The 23,318-nt window shown below is 44.3% G+C and overlaps 1 long non-coding RNA gene across 1 annotated transcript; it reads right to left on the bottom strand.

Annotated features, from left to right (window-relative positions):
* Window positions 1-583: 583 nt before the first annotated feature.
* On the bottom strand, window positions 584-21,789 carry LOC111558343. Its single transcript, XR_006591829.1, has 6 exons — window positions 19,112-21,789; window positions 15,519-15,587; window positions 4,063-4,246; window positions 2,445-2,638; window positions 1,466-1,601; window positions 584-643 (listed from the first exon to the last, which is right to left on the bottom strand). It is a non-coding gene; the product is annotated as an uncharacterized LOC111558343 (long non-coding RNA).
* Window positions 21,790-23,318: the final 1,529 nt, after the last annotated feature.

Raw genomic sequence — 23,318 nt, 5'->3', positions numbered from 1 at the left:
AGAGCGGTGGGGGTTGTCAGCACCACGTTGTAGGGTCCCTTCCAGCGCGGCTCGAGGGTCTCTCGGTGGTGCCTCTTGACGTAGACCCAGTCTCCCGGCCTGTACTGATGAGGTGTCGGGGTCGGGCCAGCGTCGTAGATGGCACGGTGGCGCGGCCAAATGTCCTCGTGCGCCCTCTGCAGCCCTCTCAAGGAAAGAAAAAGTTCTTGATCTTTAAACTCAGCAGAAAGTTCAGCTCGAAGGTTGGGAATAACAGGCGGTGGCCTGCCAAACATGATCTCGTAGGGAGTAAAACCCGGAGTGTAAGGAGTGTTTCTAACCCGGTAAAGGGCGTACGGTAGGAGAGTCACCCGGTCCCCGCCAGTCTCCATGGTTAATTTGGTAAGGGTCTCTTTTAGGGTTCTATTCATTCTTTCTACCTGTCCTGAGCTCTGGGGCCTATAAGTACAATGTAATTTCCAGTTTGCCCCCATAGCCTTGGCTACTGCCTGCATTACCTGCGAGATAAAAGCTGGTCCATTGTCTGATCCTACCATAGCAGGAAAACCATACCTGGGTAAGATGTCTTCTAGTAGCTTCTTAGCCACCGTCTGAGCCGTTTCATGCTTGGTTGGGTATGCCTCCACCCAGCCAGAGAAGGTGTCTGTAAATATTAAAAGATATTTATAACCATACTTTCCTGGTTTAACTTCAGTGAAGTCAACCTCCCATTGGGCTCCCCGTCTGGTGCCTCTGAGCCTGGTTCCTTTTTTATTTGATGTGGCTCTCGCGTTGGTGAGTTGGCAGGTCTTGCAGGCAGATACAACTTGCTCTGTTTTGGTGTCCTGTTGGTGAATCTTGATGCCCACATGTCGGATTAAGTCTTTTAATTTTCGGGCCCCCACGTGAGTAGACCGATGCATGTGCTCTAATACTGAGACTCTGAGCTGGTCTGGCAGCACGAGCTCCTTGTTAGGCCCTTTATCTCCTGGGCCATGGGGAGTTTCTTGATCTGCTGTACCTCCTCCTGGGAGTATTTGGGCTGCTCTGGTAAAACTGGGTCTCCCGGGTCTGGTAGTTGTATGGTCATGGTGGGGACTGAAGTAAGGGCTACTGCCTTGGCTGCCTGGTCAGCCTTTCGATTACCTCTAGCTACCGGGTTATCAGTTTTCTGGTGCCCTTGGCAGTGGATAATGGCCAGCTTGGCAGGAAGCCATAAGGCCATAAGCAGGTCAAGTATCTCCTGCTTATTTTTTATAGTCCGGCCTCCACCGTCAGTAACCCCCTCTCCTGATAAATTGCCCCATGGATATGAGCTGTGGCAAATGCATAACGGCTGTCTGTGTAGATGTTAAGCCATTTTCCAGCTCCCAGCGTCAACGCCTTGGTGAGGGCTATGAGCTCTGCTCGCTGGGCTGACGTTCCAGAGGGTAGAGCCTCCACCCATACGGTGTCTGTTTCGGTGACCACCTCTGCGCCCGCATACCTGTGTCCATCCCGCACAAAGCTGCTGCCATCAGTGAACCAAGTAGCCTCGGCATCAGGGAGGGGCCGGTCGGTCAGATCTGTCCAGAATCCGTGTACTTGCTCCAGGATCCCCGCACAGTCATGTAGTGGAGCACCTAGGTCAGGGTCGGGCAGCAGGGTTGCAGGATTGAGGGCTGCACTGGGGTGGAACCGCACCCGTGGAGGGTTGAGTAGGAGGCTCTGGTAATGAGTCATACATGTGTTGCTCATCCATCTGTCAGGAGGCTGTTTCAGGACCCCTTCAATGGGCGTGGGGTCATGATCCAGATCTCCTGTCCTAGGGTCAGTTTGTCTGCGTCCTTGACTAGGAGTGCTGTCGCCGCAATAATTCTTAGGCATGGCGGCCAGCCGGCAGCCACTGGGTCTAGCTTCTTGGACAGGTAAGCCACCGGGTGGTTCCAGGGGCCTAAGGCTTGAGTTAGAACCCCTTTTGCTATTCCCTTGTGTTCGGCTACAAAGAGGTGGAAGGGCTTCGTAATGTCTGGTAGGCCCAGGGCTGGGGCACTTAGGAGGGCCTTTTTTAACTGATTAAACAGTTTCTTCTTTTTCAGTCCATTTAAATGTTTGCCCCTCTTTGGTAGCTTCATATAGGGGCCTGGAGATCTCAGCAAAACCCAGAACCCAGAGGCGGCAGTAGCCGGCCGATCCTAGGAATTCCCTTACTTCCCTTCGGGTGGTGGGAGTAGGGATCTTTAGGACAGTTTCTTTTCTGGCATCTGATAACCTCCGCTGTCCACCCTCCAGGCTGTATCCCAGGTAACTTACCCTCTCCCTGCATATCTGAGCCTTCTTCATGGATGCCCGGTACCCCAAGGCCCCCAGGGTAGCCAGCAGGCCCTGGGTCCCTCGCTTGCAGTCCTTGGCCATGTCGGCAGCAATCAGGGTGTCATCTACGTACTGTAGGAGGGTGAGGCAAGGGTGCTCCCTTCTGTACTCACCCAGGTCCTCATGTAGTGCCTCGTCAAAGATGGTGGGCGAATTTTTGAACCCCTGAGGCAGTCGTGTCCAGGTGAGTTGTCCGCTGTAGCCCTCCTCTGGATCATGCCACTCGAAGGTGAACAAGGGTTGGCTCTGGGGTGCCAGCGGCAGACTGAAGAAGGCGTCCTTTAAATCTAGTACCGTGTACCAGACCCTGGAGAACGCCAAGGAGCTCAAGAGAGTATATGGGTTGGGAACAGTTGGGTGTATGTCCGTGACCCTCTTATTTACTTCCTGGAGGTCTTGTACCGGTTGATAGTCATTTGTGTGAGGCTTTTTGACCGGCAGTAGGGGGGTGTTCCCCTGGCAAGGAGCTAGTACCCCTAGGCTTCGTTGTCTCCGGATGTGTGGTTGGATCCCCTTCCAGGCCTCCTGAGATATGGGGTATTGTTTGATCCTTACCGGACCTTCTCCTGGCTTGAGCTCTACCAGGACCGGGGTCCTGTGAGCAGCTAGTCCTATCCCCCCAGTCTCTGCCCAAACCGAGGGGAATTCTTGTAGCCATCTGTCTATATTATCCTCTCTCAGGAGGGCCTCCTGGTGGAGGCGGTATTCATCCTCTAGTTTCACGGTCAGGACCTGGATGGGGTGGCCCTTGCCATCGGTGACCTGAGGCCCCCCCTTGTCTGAAAGTTATCTGAGCTCCAATCTTGGTCAGTAAGTCCCGTCCTAACAGCAGGTAGGGGCATTCCGGTATTACCATAAAGGAGTGGGATACCCGGCCTGTCCCCAAATCTACCATTCTTCGGGTAGTCCATGAATACTGGCTCATACCAGTTGCCCCTTGTACCCAGGACTTCTTGCTGGCTAGCTTTCCTTGTGGGGTGCGGAGGACCGAATGTTGCGCTCCGGTGTCGACGAAGAAGTCAACAGGGGTCCCCTCCACTTTAAGAGTTACCCTGCACTCGGGGAGAAGGTCCGAACCCTGACTCCCCTAATCACTCAGTTCATCTAGCTCTAAGACTTTTACTCGATCAGTCTTGCTTCCCTTCCCACCGGCCTTTTTTGGACACTCTCGGGCCCAATGCCCTATCTCCTTGCAGTATGCGCACTGATCTTTCTGCAGCCTCCGCTTCCCCCCCACCTTGGTGGTTCCTTTACCTCCTCTTGAGTCGCCCGCCAGCTGCCGGAGACGGTGGTCTCGTTCCTCGGGGGAGTCAGCAGTGGTAGCTAGTAGTATTCTGGCCAGGTCTTGAGTCTGCTTACTGCTGGCAGCCTCCATGGCAGGAGCCTGCTTATCCTCAGGAGGCTCCCAGTTATTATATACCTTTTCAGCTACCACTAGTAAGTCCTGAAGACTTTTTTCTCCTGGCCTATCTATTTTCTGTAATTTTTTCCTAATGTCTATGGCCGATTGGTTTACAAAGGCCATGATAACAGCTGCTTTGCTTTCTGGAGCCTCTGGATCCATGGGGGTATAGGTACAGAATGCCTCCATGATCCGTTCTAAAAAGGCAGCTGGAGATTCATCTTTTCCCTGTTGTACATTTCCTACCTTGGCCAAATTGGTTGGCTTTCTAGCAGCCATTCGGAGACCCCCCATTAGAGTCTGGCAGTAGACCCGGAGCCTCTCCTTACCTTCTGCCATGTTGAAATCCCACTGGGGCCGAGTTAAGGGGAAGGAGGCATCTATCTGAGCCTGGTTGGTGGTGGAATTCCCATCTGTGCCCAGAACTAGTTTTCAGGCCTCATTGAGGATTCTTTCTCTTTCCTCAGTCATGAACAGGACCTGCAAAAGCTGCTGGCAATCGTCCCATGTGGGCTGATGGGTAAAAAGAACAGAGTCTAATAAATCAATAAGCCCTGCCAGTTTCTCAGAAAACTTAGGATTCTGAGCTTTCCAAATGTAGAGGTCACTAGTGGCGAAAGGCCAATAGTGATGGGGCTGATTCCCCTCTGCATCTGGGGGGTCTGGTGGCTCGCAGGGGCAGAATAGTGGAGTCAGCGGCAGAAGCGGATTGCTCCCTCTGAGCCCTTTGTCTGGTAAAGGGCGGGCTTCCCACTGGAGCGTTTCTGCCTCCCACTCTCGGAACAGCGTCTGCCTCCCCCAGAGGGGGAGGATGGTGTTCTTCCAGCATCCTAAGGGGGTTGTACGGGGGAGGAAAAATTAATTCTTCTTCAGTCCCCCCTTGTAGGACAGGGTAGAGGGGTGCTGAAGGCTGGGTAAGACTTTTCTTGTTCTCCTTCTCTGTCCCCTGTAAAGCAAGAATGGGTTTTGGCTCCAGAGGGTGTGGGGCTAGGAAGGGCTTAAGCCAAGAGGGTGGGTCTTCTACAAGGTCCTGCCAAGTGATAATGTAAGGGAGCTGTTCAGGATGTCCTGTCTTAGGCCGAGAGATGATACCCCTGACTTGGTGGATGGTAGGGAGGTCAAAGGTCCCCTCTGGTGGCCATCCAACATTGAAAGCTGGCCAATCGCTAGAACAAAAAACTTGCCACCGACCCTTTCAGACTTCCACACTGAGGTTGTTAGCTCTTTGGCTGACATCCTTAAAGTAATTAATCATAATGGTTACAGGGGTAGTCTGAGTCTGTCCCATAACGTCCGTCCAGTAAGTCCACAGAACAAAACAGAGAAACACAGAAACAGACAAACAGAGGGCCCTTAGAAACAGTCTTCCACCTCCATGGAAGCAAAACTGAAAGCTAGACAATGGCCTCACGCCAACCTGCAGGAGTGACCCACCTCGTCTCAGACCTTTGAGGGGATTCCACATCCCTCCAGAAGAGAGGATCGGGACGTCTTCCAAAACTCCCAGCCTGTGGTCCTCCAGTGTGTCCACTTAGACCGCAGCAGGCACTACCAGAATTTCAGAAATGAGCTCACACAGAAAAGACAGGGAACGAACAGACACCAACCGTGGCCAATCAGTCTCTCTGGGTTGGGAGTCCCTCGGGGGTCTTGGGGATCCCGGACGAGCCCCCAAATGTTATGCCCAGAATTTGTGATCCCCAAAGACCACCAGGGAGCCGAGTCTGATGCAAAAGCAAAGAGCCTTTATTCGAGCTAGCTCGAGCTCAATCCTCTACCTGCACCAATGCAGTGGTGAGATATCAGAGAGAGAGAGAGAGAGGGTTTCAAGACCACAAAGGTTTTATAGGGATCATGGCCTTAGCCGATTGGCTGGGGAAGGGTCATGGCCTCAGCCTATTGGCTGGGGAAAGGTCGTGGCCTCAGCCATTTGGCTGGGGAAGGATCAGAGTCCTATCACGCAGGTTGCCAGGTGTGGTTCGATAGGGAAGTTTGAACGGGTGAGCAGGAAGTTACTCAAGGGGAGGATACAGAACAAGATGGAGTCGGCCAGCCTAGGTCTGCTCTTTCAATTAGCATGGCAAAATTGTCCTAAGAATTCCAAATATTGGGAAAAAAGGCTTTTGCCTCTCAATCTGTACCCTTTTGTACCATGTGCATTTTTACTATGAAGATATATTTCTTTCATAATGAAAACATAAAAAATAATAAATTTAAATATATGACTATATAAAAATTTGAAATTTGATATGACAAAAAAAATACCACAAAGTTAAAACATAAACAATGTATTAGGAGAAAAAAGTTTCATCACAGATACAAAGCAATATAATTCCTAATATACAAGGGAGCATCTAAAAGTTAATTGGAAAAAAAAAAGTCAATAGAAAAAGGGGTAAAAAACATGAATAGGCAATTCAGAGGAATGAATTTCCAAGAGGCAAATAAATCAATAAAAATATATTCAACATCATCGATGGTTAGAGAAATGTTAAGTTAAGATGAAATACCATATTTCCATGCATCAGATTAACAATAATTAAAAACGATCAGCATGAATGAGGCTGTGAGGAAATCAGCTCCCCCGCATACTTATGGATACAGGGGTGGAGAAAAGGAGTGTAAATTGCTACAATGTTTTGGAAAGTAATTATGCAATACCTGTCAAAATTTCAAATATACATGTCCTTTGGTGATCAATTTTATGGTTTGAACTCTTCCCGGTAGAGATAAACATATAGATAAGAATATGTTTTAACATTGATGCAGCCCAGTTTTTAATGCCAAAACAACCCTAAAATCGCATCAATAGAGGACTAATTAAACAAAGTTTATATACCCACATAACAAAACTTTTAAAGATATTAAAAATAAGAATAGTCTTTATTGGCTAGAGAACTGTTTATAATATGTGAATAGGAAGTTACAGGGCAATGTAACTAATGTAATTAATAATCCCATTTAAACACACACACACACTATTCCCTTCAAGACTCTAAGCACAGTGTTCTGTACATATACATACATACAAACATGCACACATATGTATACGCACACAGGCATATGTTTTTACATTTGCATGAGTGTGGAGAAAAACAGGAAATGATATATAAGGCATTGTTAATGCTGGGACATTGAAGAGATCCTGGTGTTAAGTAAAGGAAAAAAATACTAATTTGTTTATCTCTTTGATTTAACCTATTAAAATGAGTAAAAGCAGCATAATTAGATGCAAAGAAAGCCGATGGCTTTCCCATTCACCGCACAGTCCTTAAGTCTACCTCCATGCCTTAATTTTCTCTACAAAGAAAAGCCAGCCCTATTATGGGTCTGTTTGTTCCTTAGGAAGAAAGACATCTACTGACCAGGATTTACCTAGCCTTGTTCATCCTGAGTAATTGGAACGTTGTGGGACTCCTGCTGTCACACTACAAGGGGCCAGGCCCTGATCAACCCAATCACCCAACACTCTCCTTGAGGCAGCAGCAAGGCCCACGACAAGCCCGGAAGGGGAAAGAAGTATAATTACCAGCCTTCTTGGGCGACCCCTGTTTCCTGGTTCAGGTTGGGTGCATACCCTCCATGAGACTCCAACCTTGCGGGAAACTGCTCCTGGGAACGCTATGACTTCTGACTATGAAGTTCCAAGGCCAAAGATTTGACTTGATCCAGGACTCCAATCCAGAGTTGCATCTAGCCAGTCCTGAAAGGTCTCTCAGTCTCCCCTCACTTTCTTCTCCTTACTCAGTCTCTCCAAAATCATCCCCATTAGAAAATTTAAGTCCTGGTTTCTTTTTCTCCCTGGAAACCTCTCCAGAATGTAGCTCCCTAACCACCCCCCCCCACACACACACACACACACACACACGAGTCAGACAAATCCAGAAAGAAAGATAAAATACACCTTTGAGAAGAAATGATGATTTACGAAGTAGAGATAAGGAAGCCAGGGAGGGGTTTGGCTTAACTAGATTTGAATACTCTAGAGAATTGCAAAGTATTGTGTATCTCTACCAGATTTTTTTATCTGATTTATCACCCAGAAGGAGAGTTACCAGATAAAATAAAGGACACTGTTATATTTAAATTTCAGACAGACGATGAAGGATTGTTTTAGTAGAAGCACATCCTGCATATTACATGAGTCCCATATTTTGATTTGCTGGCTCTGGCCACTCTCCCCAGAAGGGAGCTGTTTATCTTCTCACCCTTATTCTCAGGGGTATCTTTATTCTCTGTATCAATATTCTTCATTTACAAATGCCTTCGCTCCCCTCAAGCATTCACAACAGCTTCATTCCCTTTTATTTCTCAGAAGCTTAGAAATCCTCACTTAGTAATAGGAAATTCCAGTCTAGTTTCCTTTCTATGCAATGTTCCATCAGAAGTACCAGAAGCTTGTCTTGCTCAAGTTACCGACTGACATATTGCATCAAGTTACTGATGGCAATGCAACCCGCTAACTCAAGGACCATTTCTCAGCAAAATGGGTAAGCATTTATTTAGATATCGTGTTGTAAAAACAAGCAAAAGCAACATAAAACATAAACCTCTTCCAAATCCTGGGGAATCCTGATAGAACTTGGTACTTGGCAATTATGGAGTTTTTTTCTAAACACTGTAAAGAATTTAGTTTGTTCAGATTGCAAAGAAATGCATAAGACCTACAGTGGCCAGAAGTGAACTCTGATGTGCTTCGTCATCTCACATGCTATGATAATGATCCCAGTCCACTGTCAGGAGCACCTGCTATAACCTGATAACAAAACCAGACAAAAAAACAACAACACACACCAAAAAAAGAAAAGAAAATTACAGGCCAATATCCCTGATAAACGTAAATGCAAAAATCTTCAACAAAAGTTAGCAAACCAAATTCAAGGATACATTAAAAGGATCAAGTGGCATTTGTTCCAGAGATGCAAGGATGATTTCGCATCTGCAAATGAGTCAGTGTGATGCACCAGGTTAACAAAACAAAGGGAAAAATCAGGGGCGCCTGGGTGCTCAGTCAGTTAAGCCTCCGACTTCGGTTCAGGTCATGATCTCGCAATTTGTGAGTTCGAGCCTGCATTGGGCTCTGTGCTGACAGCTCAGAGCCTGGAGCCTGCTTCCCATTCTGTGTCTCCTCCTCTCTCTGCTCCCCTGCTCAGGCTCTGTCTCTCTCTGTCTCTCAATAATAAATAAACGTTAAAAAAAATTTTTTTAAGGATAAAAATCACATAATCATCTCAACAGATGCAGAAAAAGCATTTGACAAAATTCAATACCCATTTATGATTAAAAACTCTCAGCAAAATAGGTATAGAAGGAACATACCTCAATATAAGACAGGTTGTATATGACAAATCCACAGCTGACATCATACTCAACGGTAAAAAGTGAAAAGCCTTTCCTCTAAGATCAGGAACAAGACAAAGATACCCACTCTCACCACTTTTTTTTTTCCAATGTTTATATATTTTGAGAGAGAGAGAGAGACAGAGAGGGAGCACAAGTTGGGGGGGGGGGGGGAATGCAGAGAAAGAGGAAGGGAGAGAGAATCCCAAACAGGCTTTGCATTGCCAGTGCTGACTCTGATGTGGGGCTCAATCTCACAACCATGACATCGTGACCTGAGCTGAAATCAAGGGTCAGACATTAACTGACTGAGCTACCCAGGCACCCCAGCCCTCTTACCACTATTATTCAATATAATTTTGGACGTTCTGGCAACAACAATTATGCAAGAAAAAGAAAAAAAATGCCTCCGGCTCAGAAAGGAAGAAGTGAGGTAAATATTATTTATTTGCAGATGACATGATACTATATAAAGAAAATCCTAAAGACTCCACCAAGAAAACTATTAGACCCAAAAAACTGAAGACAATATAAATAAATGGAAAGATGCTCCATGCTCACAGGTTGGAAGCATTGACATTGTTAAAATGTCCATATTGCCCAATGTACTCTACAGATTCAATGCAATCCCCATCAAAATATCAGTGGCATTTTTCACAGAACTAGAACAATGAATCCTAGAATGTGTAGGGGACCACAAAAGATCCTGAATAACAGACAAAGCGATGTTGTAAAGAAGAACGAAGCTGGATATATTTCGCTTCTGACTTCAAACTATACTACAAAGCTATAGTAATCAAAATAGTGTGATACTGGCATAAAAACAGACCTAGATCAATGGAACATAATGAAAACCTCAGAAATAAACCCATGCATATATGGTCAATTAATCTATACCGAAGGAGCAAAGAATATCTAATGTGGGAAAGACAGGCTCTCCACCAAATGGTGCTGGGAAAACTGGACAGCTACACACAAAAGAATAAAACCGTACCACTTTTCTACACTCTACACAAAAATAAAATCAAAATGAATTAAAGACTTGACTGTAAGACCTGAAACCATAAGACTGCTAGAAGAAAACATAGGCAGTAAGTGCTTTTAGATCAGTCTTAGCAATATTTGGGGGCCAGTCTCCCAAGGGAAGGGTAACAAAATCTAAAGGAAACAAATGGGATAATATAAAACTAAAGCTTTTGCAAGAGAAACAACCATTAACAAAACAAAGAGGCAAACTACTACATGGGAGAAATATTTGCAAATCATACATTCAATAAAGGGTTAATACCCCAACTGTATAAAGAACTTAGAGGAGGGGCGCCTGGGTGGCGCAGTCGGTTAAGCGTCCGACTTCAGCCAGGTCACGATCTCGCGGTCCGTGAGTTCGAGCCCCGCGTCAGGCTCTGGGCTGATGGCTCAGAGCCTGGAGCCTGTTTCCGATTCTGTGTCTCCCTCTCTCTCTGCCCCTCACCCGTTCATGCTCTGTCTCTCTCTGTCCCAAAAATAAATAAACGTTGAAAAAAAAAATTTAAAAAAAAAAAAAAAAAAAAAGAACTTAGAGGGGCTCCTGGGTGGCTTAGTCAGTTATGCATCCAACTTCGGCTCAGGTCATGATCTCACAGTTCGTGGGTTCGAGCCCTGCGTCGGGGTGTGTGCTGACAGCTCAGAGCCTGGGGTCTGCTTCGGATTCTGTGTCTCCCTCTCTCTCTGCCCCTCCCCCATTCACTTTCTGTCTCTGTCTCTCAAAAAAATGAACAAACATTTTTAAAAAATTTTTTAAAAGAACCTATACAACTTAACATAAAAAAAAAACAAAACCTGATTTAAAAAGAGGAAAAAGGCTTCGATAGACATTTTTCCAAAGAAGACAGACGACACACAAGCACATGAAAAGCTGCTCAATATGACTAACATCAGAGAAATGAAATTCAAAACTGCAATATCACCTCACACCTGTTAGATTGGCAATTATCACAGAGACAAAAAACAAAACAAAACACAAATGTTGAGGATGTGGAGAGAAGAGAACCCTCATACATGATTGGTGGGAATGTAAATTGGTGTAGCCAATTTCCATACGTGGAAAACAGCATGGAAATTTCTCAAAAAATTAAAAACAGGCTACCATACAGCCCAGCAATTCCACTTCTAGGTGTTTATTCAAAGGGAATGAAAACACCAATTTGTAGAGATATATGCACCCCTATGTTCATTGCAGCAATATTTACCATAGCTGCATTATAGAAGCAACGTGTGCTCATCAACAGATGAATGGATACAGATGATGTGATATATGTAGTGTGTGTGTGTGTGTGTGTGTGTGTGTGTGTGTGTGTGTATACACACACACATACAATGGAATGCTACTCAGTCATAAAAAAAGAATGAAATCTTGCCATTTGTGACTACATGGATGGACCTAGAGGATATCATGCTAAGTGAAATAAGTCAGAAAGACAAACACCATGCGATTGCACTCAGATGTAAAATCTAAACAACAAAACAAATAAACAAAATAAAATAGAAATAGACTCATAGTTACAGGAAACTGTTGATTACCAGAGCAGGCAGGGTTTGAGGGGTGGGCATAATAGGTGGGTTAAGGGGTGCCTGGGTGGCTCAGTCAGTTGAGCGTCCGACTTCAGCTCAGGTCATGATCTCGCGGTCCGTGAGTTCGAGCCCCGAGTCGGACTCTGTGCTGACAGCTCAGAGCCTGGAGCCTGCTTTGGATTCTGTGACTCCCTCTCTCTCTGCCTCTCCTCTGCTTGTGCTCTCTTCTCTCTCAAAAATAAACATTTTAAAAAAAAATTTTTAAGGTATGAACTTCCAGTTATAAAAGAATTAAATCATGCAGATATAATGTACAGCATAGGAAATATAGTCAGTAAATTGTAATAACTTTGTATGGGGACAGATGGTAACTAAGGGATTATTTCATAATGTATAAAAATTCAAATCACTATGATGAACACCTGAAGCTAAAAGGATATTGGATGTCAATTATGTTTCAATTTTAAAAAGAGATATTTTCCAGTAGTCATAGTGCATTGCGACAAGTCCGCCCCCACTCTCTTGTTGGATCTTTCTGTGACACAATTCTAGGAGCAGAAGCTGGAGCTAAAGTAATTCTCTTTATGCAAACCTTCCAGATCCTCAAGAGAAAGATCTGGCTCTGAGATTTAACAGACTAAGTGAACTGGCTGCCACTTGGACCATACGAATTGTCTAAGTAATTAATGTCTATTTTCCCTCGTCCAGTGGGCCTTGTTGATTTGCTGTTACCTATTTACACACCATATTCCTTTGATTTCAAAAGAAAATTAATAAAATTATTAAGTGGAGGAAGGAGAAGAATAGATATGAGGTAGGAAAGATGGTAGGTAGAAGGGATGAAAAAATAGGTTAAATACCAAACCTCAGTAGAAAACAACGCTTGTTTAACCATGCCCACAGACACCGTGCTGTGGCAACCTGCCCTCCCCTGTTCTCTTCGGGTGTTCTGTGTCTGCCCCCAAGTGAATAATGTGAATAATTATGTCAGTTCAAATAATATGCATGGTAAGATTTTGTTAAAGAATGTTGAGGGGCGCCTGGGGAGCTCAGTCATTTAAGCGTCCGACTCTTGGTTTTGGCTCAGGTCATGATCTCACGATGGTGAGGGCAAGCCCCACCTGGGGCTCTGCACTGGGCACAGAGCCTGCTGGGGATTCTCTCTCTCCCTCTCTGCCCCTCCCCCGCCTCTCAAACTAAGTAAATAAACTTAAAAAAGGAAATGTTAAAAAAGAAAAAAGAAAAAAGAAAAAGAAATGTTGACTGGGTATTTCCAAGTTGAGTTGAGTTAATATGGATAACTTTAACTTCTTGCTCAACATATGTTTTCTAAATTTTTTTAAGTTTGTTTGTTTATTTTTGAGAGAGAGGAAGAGGTGCATGCATGCACACACACGCATGAGTTGGGGACAGTCAGAGAGAGAGAGCCCCAAGCAGTCTCCATGCTGTCAGTGCTGAGCCCAACAACAGGCTCGATCCCATGAACCATGAGATCATGACCTCAGCCGAAATCAAGAGTCAGATGCTTGACTGACTGAGCCATCCAGGCACCCCTAAATTTTTCATTTCTAAGTAAACATGTGTTGCTTTTTCATTGGAAATATATATTATATTACCATTATATATATATATATATATAGAGAGAGAGAGAGAGAGAGAGAGAGCCTCAGTAATTAACTCAGACTTGGATTGAAATTCCAGTTCTGCTTCTTCCTTCCCCACCCCACCATCTCTGTAAATCCCAATTTCCTCACCTACATAATGGATAACAACCTATGTACATCAAAGGGACTCAGGAGAACCAATCCATGTAAAGTAGTGTGCAGCACATAGCACGGGCTCAGTGGATGTCAGTGAGGAATTATTAGCAGGTAGCATCCTCCCCATTTTACTGATGAGGTCATTAGACTTGAAGAAATTAAATGGCCCTTGTTCAAAGTCACATGGATGTAAGTATAAAATCTGAAACTGGAACCCAGTCTTCTTTTTTTTTTTTTTTAAGTTTATTTATTTATTTTGAGAGGGAGAGAGAGAGGAGAGAGAGAATCCCAAGCAGACTCCACACTGTCAGTGAAGAGTCTGACGTGGGACTCAAACTCACAAACCATGAGATCATGACCTGATCATGACGCTTAACTGACTGAGCCACCCAGGCACCCCAGAACCCAGTCTTCTAATGCCATATGCAGTCCTCTTCCTTCTATGATTCTCTAATTCACGGTTTAAAAGCAAACATTTTGGGGCGCCTAGGTGGCTCCACCGTGAAACGTCCGACTTCAGCTCAAGTCATGATCTCGCAGTTTGTGAGTTCGAGCCCCACGTCAGGCTCTGTGCTGAGAGCTCAGAGCCCGGAGCCTGCCTTGGATTCTGTGTCTCCCTCTCTCTCTGCCCCTCCCTGGCTCATGGCTCATGGTCTGTCTCTCTCTCTCTCAAATAAACATTAAAATTTTTTTAAAAAATAAAATAAATAAATAAAAGCAAAACTTTTATGATACCATTATTGCAGTTTCATTGAGTTTAACAGGATCAGATACGAAGCGGTAACTCATGTCAGAAACCCAAAGGATACTTATACGGATCCTTCATTTCACTGTGTCTGGACTAGACTCAGAAAGACGAAGGACAATCATCTGAGTAAAGACACTGAGAAAAACACACAGGATTTCGGTCCTCTGGGCTCCTCCCGCCCCTCAAGTGTTATTTGGAACCAAGGCTCCTCTCGTGTCACTTCCTGCTTCTGAGTCATCATCATAGATTAGTATCACTAACCAAAGCTGTGTTCCAGGACCTCAGGAAAGAAAATTCTCTGAGCTTCACTTTGGAATTGGCTCCATCTGATAATAAATACTTTCTGAACTCATCAAGAGAGGTTATAGAAGAATTAATGTCCCCAAAGAACTTCATTTATTTTACAGATTTATGAAATATATCCTCTTGCCAAGACCTTGTGCACCCTTCTTTTTTCAGTAAAGGTGACACAGAGTTTCTCCCAAAATAAAATTGACTCTTCCAGATGCTTAAATTGAGGGTCATGACTCATCCTGGCTGCCCAGTATCACTGAGGACACAGGGTAAGTTCTTTTTTTTTTTTTTTTTTTTCAACGTTTATTTATTTTTGGGACAGAGAGAGACAGAGCATGAACGGGGGAGGGGCAGAGAGAGAGAGGGAGACACAGAATCGGAAACAGGCCCCAGGCTCCGAGCCATCAGCCCAGAGCCCGACGCGGGGCTCGAACTCCCAGACCGCGAGATCGTGACCTGGCTGAAGTCGGACGCTTAACCGACTGCGCCACCCAGGCGCCCCTTGGGTAAGTTCTTAACATAAAAGCCTTAATAGCATTTAGGCACAGTCCCTTAATATACCTGCCAAAAGAGGCTGGGGTGATGGGCTTTCCCACTCCCATAACTGCTTCCGGCCAGTAAAGTTTAGTGAGTGCCATCTTTTCTGACTAACAGTTTTTACAACTAACCTCTGAGTTCAATCAGGATTTGTCATTCAACAAGTCCTGAGCACTCGTTATGGGTAAGCGCTTCAATAGGCACTGGAAAAGTCCAGATCAATAAGCACCTCTGTGTCCTTGAAACTCACAGTCCAGGAGAGAGGTGAGATGTTATTTTTAAGCTCCATTGGCTGCTTTAATAAACATATAAGCAAGGAACTGGAGAGCCTGCTCTGTCATAGGGGCTTTACGGAAGAGATGACATTCAGTCTGTGTGGTTTAGGAAGATTTCTGGGAAAAGGGGAATAGAACATTCATGACAGATGGAACCGCATGCGAAGAACATGGAGGTAGGAGAGAGAATGGGGGTGGGCGTGTGGAGGGGGTAGGACAGCATTCCAACATGGGGAAACACGGTTGGACGGTGGCTAGAGTTGAGGCTAGTGAGGACCCACCTGTGAGAAGCTTTGCACGTTCCGCTAAGGAGTTTAGATGTCACTCTCACGCTTTCCAAAAACGGGGCCCTTTGGGTAATAATAACACAGCGACCGGTAAGAATCAGCTTATTGATAACCCATGTTCGTAGCCACTGGCCATCCATCTCCCACAGCTGTTTACCCTAAGGACACTTCTCCTTGGGTCTCTCTCATTGGAATAGTACTCTTCACACCCTCTCCCCCACACACCCAACACACACCCACCCTTCAAACCCTTTGCACTCAGGACTACAACTCTGCAGTTTCACCGTTTCAACCCAGTGGTCACTACTTTCCTGACAGAGACCTATGGCCCCACCCTCACCCCACGTCACTGCAGCACAGCTACTTTGCTCTGTGACAGAGCCACTAGTGCAGGACAGAGAAATGTGTTCCTGGTCTCCCAAACTGGAATTTGGATCACCAATATCCTCCTATCGGCTAAATCCAATGTATTTCTTAATCTTGGTATCTATACCAGTGACTCTTTTTTTTTTTTTTTTTTTTCTGTCTTCCCTGAAATCTTCTACCATCTTCACTTCTGGGCAAGGTTCTCTTCTAGCTATGATCCACCACCTCTGACGACCCCCTTTAAACCCTCCTCCTTCTCACCGATCATATCTCCTGCCTCTATTGTTCCCAAGTACGTCCTTCATCTCCAACCTTCTGAGCAAAGTAATGATTCCAGCACACAGACTTGTAACTGAGCTCCTGCCCCCAAGTCTATGCCTCCCCTTTCCTTCCTCCCTTCCTTCCTTCTTTCTTTCCTTCCTTCCATCTTTCCTTCCTCCTTTCCTTCTTTCTTTCCTTCCTTCCATCTTTCCTTCCTCCTTTCCTTCCTTCTTTCTTTCCTTCCTACCATCTTTCCTTCCTACATTCCTTCCTTCCTTCTTTTCTTTCTTCTTTTCTTTCTTCTTTTCTTTCTTTCTTCTTTCTTTCTTTCTTTCTTTTTCTTTCTTTCTTCTTTTTCTTTCCTTTCCTTTTCATTTTATTTCTTTCCTTTCCTTTCACTTTTCTTCCTCTTTTCATGTGTGTATGAATAGTATATTCCCATTCTTTCTATTCATCTCTAATGTTATCTTATTACTAAATCAAATCTGTCTTCAGATCCTGGCAAATTTACCTCCTTAGGATCCCCAATCCATCCCTTCTTTCCCACGTAGCCTCCCCTCATGCCCCCGTATTTTTTTCTGACCTAACTCCAACAGCCCCCTGCTCCCTCTCCCTACCCTGGGCCAATGGCCTAGCCCATTCAGTATAACAGAGTGGCCAAGCGAACTTTTAAAGTGCAAATATGAACATGTCAATCCCCGACTGGAAATCTCACCTCCAAGTGAAGCAAACAAACCCCTATTTGCCAAGCCCCATTGGCAAGGCCCTTGCTACATGACAGTCAACCTTCCCATCTGTTCTTAACAGGCTAAGATCTTTTAAGTCTTCATGATGATTCCCCTTCTCACCAAGAGAAAATTCCCACTTTCACTCCCTTCCCTGACTCCATCCTTCTCTTCTAGCAAAAAGAAAAAAAAAAAAAAAAAAACTCAGACATCCTCTGAGAATCCTGTTCTAACCCCCTGCACCTTCACCTTATGTCCTGGGTACTTGCAGAACATACTACTTTATCTTCCATGATGGCACTTGGACTAAGAAACAAGCATTTAACTGCCTGATTCAACCAACACGTTCTTACCATCGGACACCCAGGTTGTCTCTGAATTCCCACCAAGTAAGCACTCAATACATTTTTGAATGAATAAATAAATGCTTGTATCCCCAGAAAATTTATGATCAAGTTTTTTCATACTAGTTTTTAGCGGCATATGGGTTGAGCATATTCTGTGGGCTGGCTAGGAAACTGACCTACCAGTGATAAATTTGTTTCGATGGGAAAATACGCCCACAGTTCCAAAAGAAAGACTCACAAGTGGACTTTGGAACAAAACCCATGAGGAAACTGAAAATTGATTATATTTATCTCTTTGCATTTCTGCTAGCTATGAAATTGGTCCATCATTGTCTGCTCTTGGATAGTGAAGTATTAGAATAGAAAGAATGTAAATAAACCTCTGACACTAAGTATTCTTTGATTACCTCTTTTTTAGTAAATAAAAACTCATAGGCTGGACACAACGGCATGGACCACAGGCACACTTCCCAAGTAGTTGCTTAGACATTTCTTTTGTTTTCTGGCCCTGTACTCATGTGATCCTATTTAGGAAAACCTGACATTTGGAAATCCAAACATAGAAACCAGATACATTCAGGGGTTATGACTCAGGTTACAAAATAATTTTTCACTTTCGAAACTGAATAGTGACTTACTCTGTTCATTAAAGAGTACTAAAAAATTATCATGGCCCTCTGAAAAGAAATACAGAATTTAAGAACAGAATTAAGCCCGGTTATATTTGCAGTCATGAACATTTCTTTTTGAAACGCCATAATTTACCCCTCCCCACTCGGGATTTATTCTTGCGGCATTACAACTCTCCCTCTACTGAGAAGCACAACAAAAGACCATTTGAGTAGGAAGCAGATGTGCATCTTCTGGAGCTTAACACCCCTGGCTCAAATCTGACGGTGAAAATTTACAGCCCTTAAAATATACTACGCTGTGGTGGCTGTGACTGGGAGGCCTCCTCCCCAGCCGAGGGAGCAGGATTGCTAAAATGTTAGTGGCCAAAAGGGGCTGGTGGGGGCGGGGGCGGGGGGGAAGAAGGAGACTGAATCTTCACTGGGAGGAAATGAACCCAGAGATTATCAGTGGATGATATAATCAAAAACTCATATACCGGTATCCAAGTTTTATTACACTACTGAGGAAAACAGTTCATTTATATTGGATTTCCTGTACTTTTTTTTTCTTAATAAGGGGAATCACATATCTATGAGTCATCGTGATTATTACAGATTTGCTGGGACGTTTTACCATGATAACACACATACTTTTTTGGAAAGGGATTATAAGCCACAAGAACTGCATGCCTCTTAATTTATTGACAGAATAATAAAAAGATGAGTTGATATATTTTTCTCATTTTTCATGTTTCTTGAAAGAGCTTTGACTATTTCCAGTAGGCACACATATCTGTTTAATGGTAACATACAAAAATTAATAAATAGGAGAACGGCACTACGGGAATAGACCATAATAAAGACAAATGGAATCCATATTTCAAAAGTTGGCAAGAGCTAACAGATACGCTCTCATTTTTTTTATTTGTGTAATAAAATGTTCTGTATTCAGAGTCATTTCTTTCCTTGTTATTTCTCTTGTCTTAAGAGCCATAAACGCTTCAACAAACAGAAAGTAGATTGAACGTTCAGTTAGTGTTGCTAACGTCTTTTTATGATGTACTTCTTAATGCCGAAATAGCATAATAATCTTTCAATAGGAAAGTTCAATTTGTTTTATAACAAGACCACTTACACAAATATTCTCTGGAATATTGCAACCAGCAATTAGTCCTCACTGAGTATCCAGTACTTGGGAGCCATACTGAAAACAATAAAGGGGTAGAATGAGCAGGACAAAGATGGAGTTATTTTTCAAAGGGCAGAAGCATACTTACGAGACAAAGTGAAGAATCGAGCATTTTCAAAGCTGTATCACAAAGGGAAAACAAAAACCTGACTTGGATTTCAGGGTAGTATGCAAATAGCCCTCCAACAATTGGCTTCGCGTCCCTTGCAAACAAATCTAGAATTGTTCTCTAGCCTCACGGCATTGTGGAGTGTTGATAAGTGAGTCCCACTTCTGAGAAAGAACAGACCTTGGAAAGTATCTAGTGAATAGAAGATCTAGTCAGCAGACTTGGAAACACAGACATTAACAATGCCCTCTGGTCTGTACCCAAAGAAGGCTCTATTATCTATTAGCAATAGAGTCTCTGCTTGGATTGGTTTTTTTTCCAGAACTGAGGTGGACTATCAAGGTCAATGCCACTCTTCACCTGGTTTGGCCTAAGATGGTCTCCCATGCTTTGTCTAGGGAGCTGGCCAGTGCTGACCGCTGAAGAAACTCACCCCAGTAGGTAGCGTGAGGATGAAAAAACTTACACCTGGAAGCCAAACCATTGTCTATGGTCTCACTTACTGCTAACCAGCAAGGACATATGGACAAATCTTTGAGAAAAGGGGAAACATGATACCAAATGAAATAAAAAGAAGTCACTACCCAAGAGAACACTCAGAGACAGCCAGTCAATCGATGTGACACATGTAGAAAGATTACTCTACAAACTCACAGAACATGATGAAATCCAGATCAGGTCAAATAAATTTTTCCTGGTTGAGTCCCAACTCTTACATCAGAAGGTCCATCCTCAAACTGAAGATGTTATCAGCAAACCCGTAAAGAAAAATGATCAGCAGAACAGATTACTTCATTAAGGTTTTGTGTACACACTATTGTCAAAGCTAATCGGTTGCCTAAGTCAGATGCACTGGCTTCCTTAAAGTTGCTGATACTCACTATGAAACCATGACTTAGATTCCACAAAGTTAAATCAATTTCATATAATAAAATTTCCTTGAGAAAATGAATGAATGTCACCATGGATCAGTACCCACAATAATGACTTCTCCCATATACAAGTGATCCTCATCACTTGATACAGAAATTGGTCCAATACCTGGGTCCAAGTTCATCACGGGTTCTTCCAAACCTGGTTCCCATGGGATGATAACATTTACACCACATGTGCATTTTGCGACTCCTCTGGAGTGAGTTTAAACTGTTCTGGATGCCTTGGCTGGGGACGCACTGGACGCAAGCATGTCCTATACAAAAATGCTCCCACCCCTGGTTTATCCCAATGAGCACAATTAACCACAACCATAACATTTGAATTATTAATGCTCCCTAATAGGGTGGATAAAGTGTCTCTGGAGCAAAGTTGTTTGTAGTTCTGGTAAAGCTCATGCCAAATTTAACTTAAAAGTTCATCTTGAAGAGAGACAATGCTGGCATTGTGTTACATTGATTTAAAACAAGTCTGTCCTAAGGATTTTCTTCATCCTTATCTGCAGTAATAGAATATGAAAGAGAGGAGGGGGGGGCGGAATATCAAGTGCTGGAAAATATCTTTCTCAGAAACTACAGCAGACGGGTCACAACATTTTTAAACAATGATAGTAACATTTATTATATCAAAGCCATTTTATGTTTTATTTGGAACTCTGGCGCCTTTTTTTTTTTCAGTTCCCATAACATGACAGTAATTATAGCCATCAAGATGTTCCCTAGAAGATAGCAGTCCAAACTCCAGATGCGGCTGCCCCATTGTCCCATCACTGGAGCTCAGAGTGTGCACATTACATCATGGCGTAGTTTATTTTAAAAGTGCTTTAAGAATGTAATGATAGTAATTGTAGACAGGGAAAATTAATGGGGAGCATTTCTGGTCTGCAAATTCCATTTATAAAACACTCCCGCTGCTCAAAAAGAGAGTGCTTTCTTGTTAACAGAGGCTTCAAACTACAATTTGGAGGATGTATTAAATAAACTCTGTGCTAAAGTCATTTTCAGCTGGGCCCTGTGTGTACATATTTCCCTCTCATTCCGCCACCAGCCCACCACACGACTCTCCCTGAGAGGATACAAGATTCTGCAGACAAGCAGAGGGCACATGGTCCCAAGCAAAAACTACCATGGCTGTGGGGCAAGGACAGGTTAAGTGGTAGAACTGGTCTGGGGCCAATGAACACATACACAGTGTTTAAAACAGAGAGAGCCGATGAGGTCCACACACCGCCTCCACCCATACGTGCTGCTACGGCCCGTTAACATACTGTGCCTGGGTTTTAGGGATTTGGAGGGCTTCGTATTTCATTGATGGCACGTCGTGAACAACCAAACCAAGAGCACGTCCTTCCTTCTAGCTTGATGGCTCATGATACATGTCCTTGCTCAATACTCCTTCTTTCGTGGTCCTGAAATCTATCAGCTTCTTTCCTTTTTCTAACTTTAGCAAAAATAACATCACCTCCTCAAGATCGCTCTCCAGATCCCGCTGATGATGATGGAATGGGCTGCTCATAATGGGACAAGTTTTGTCCTGTAAGGTGGCCAGGGAAATTCCAGTTGTTTCTGAAGTCTCAAGAGAGAGACGAAGAACAGAACCAAGATGTGTCAGGGGCGCCTGGGTGGCTCAGTCGGTTCAGTGTCTGACTTCGGCTCAGGCCATGATCTTGCAGTTCGTGAGTTCGAGTCTTAGGCGTCAGGCCCCGTGCTGACAGCTCAGAGCCTGGAGCCTTCCGTTTCTATGCCTCCCTCTCTCTCTGCCCCTACCCCGGCTCCCATTCTGCCTCTTTCTCTCTCAAAAATTAAATAAACATTAAAAAAAATTTTAATGTGTAAGCCTCCCTTTCATTCGAATTTTAACAAAAAAAAAAAAAAGAAAGAAAAAGAAAGCTGCTCCGTGCATCCAGAAATGAGCTTTAAAAATGTATCATGATGAGAAGATGAGCCAATGTTTATACTCGGAGCATGACTACCTGGCTCATTATGTCACGGCATCACACCTCACACCCAGGAAGGGGGTCTCTGCCCTTACTCCGGCCTCCGTGGACAGATGAGTAACTGGAAGCGTTTAGTGCTAGGGAAGGGAAGTCTGAGGTAAACGTACGTCTTCTTCGAGTGCAAATACATTTGTTCATTTGCCTGCAATAATCACTGGTAACAACAGTAATTTTGGAAAAGGAGAAATCAGCGCCTGTGGGTGGGGAAAGGCAGCACAAGAGAAAACTTACGGTATTCTCAGGCATAAGAAGAGAACAAACACACTACTCATTGCTGGGCCATTGGCCATCTATGGCCAACTTACTGCATATTCTGGGGCCACTTTTATATTTCCTAGCCCTTCAAGCTTAGTTCAAACACACGCATATCTGAGACTTCATTTATTGACAATCCTGGGAAGCATGTAACACCAGCCTCACTGCCCCCACTTTGCAGATGAAACTATCAAGCCGCAAAAAGGCTGCTCAAGAAACTAGAACTGTGGAGCACCTGAGTGGCTCAGTCGGTGAAGCATCTGGCTCTTGATTTTGGCTCAGGTCATGATCTCACGGTTGTGAGATCGAGCCCTGCATCAGGCTCAACGCTGAATGTGGAACCTGCTTGGGATTCTCTCTCTCTGCCCATCTCTTTGCTCATGCTCTCTCTCTCTCTGTCTCTCAAAACAAATAAATAAACTTTAACAAAGGGAGCTAGAAAGCTAACACAGCTAATGCAATGGCTACTAGCCACAGCACATTTCAATGTGCTCCAGGCCCTGCTCTAAACTTTTCCACCTGATGGATACACTCTTCATCTTAAACCTGTGTAGAGACTGTCGTTATCAATTTCTCCATTTTATAGGTGAGGCAGAGGAGGCACAAAGATGTTATGTACCTTGTCCTAGGTTGTACAGCTAATACATGACGAGCCAGATTCAAACCCAAGCAGACTAGACCCACAGTGCCTGTTCTCAACAGCCCTTCTACTCCAGCTCTCGGTGACAAAGCCAGGAGCTGTCTGGGGACAGAACTCTTTCCACTACAGTATAAAGTTCCAAGGATGTATTCCCCAACCAAGCAAAATGGGGCTTCAACAACCCTCTCCTCGAAAATATTCTGCGGCACCTACGTGGCCCAGTCGGTTAAGTTTCTGACTTCAGCTCAGGTCATGATCTCACAATTCATGAGTTCGAGCCCCGCATCGGGCTCTGTGCTGACAGCTTAGAGCCTAGAGCCTGCTTCGGAGTCCGCCTCTCCCTCTCTCTCTCTCTCTGCCCC

Source organism: Felis catus, chromosome F1 (genome assembly GCF_018350175.1).
Source record: "Felis catus isolate Fca126 chromosome F1, F.catus_Fca126_mat1.0, whole genome shotgun sequence".
NCBI classification, from domain to species: domain Eukaryota; kingdom Metazoa; phylum Chordata; class Mammalia; order Carnivora; family Felidae; genus Felis; species Felis catus.
Note: the sequence above shows the minus strand (reverse complement) of the source record. Positions and strands in the feature narration are given on the sequence as shown.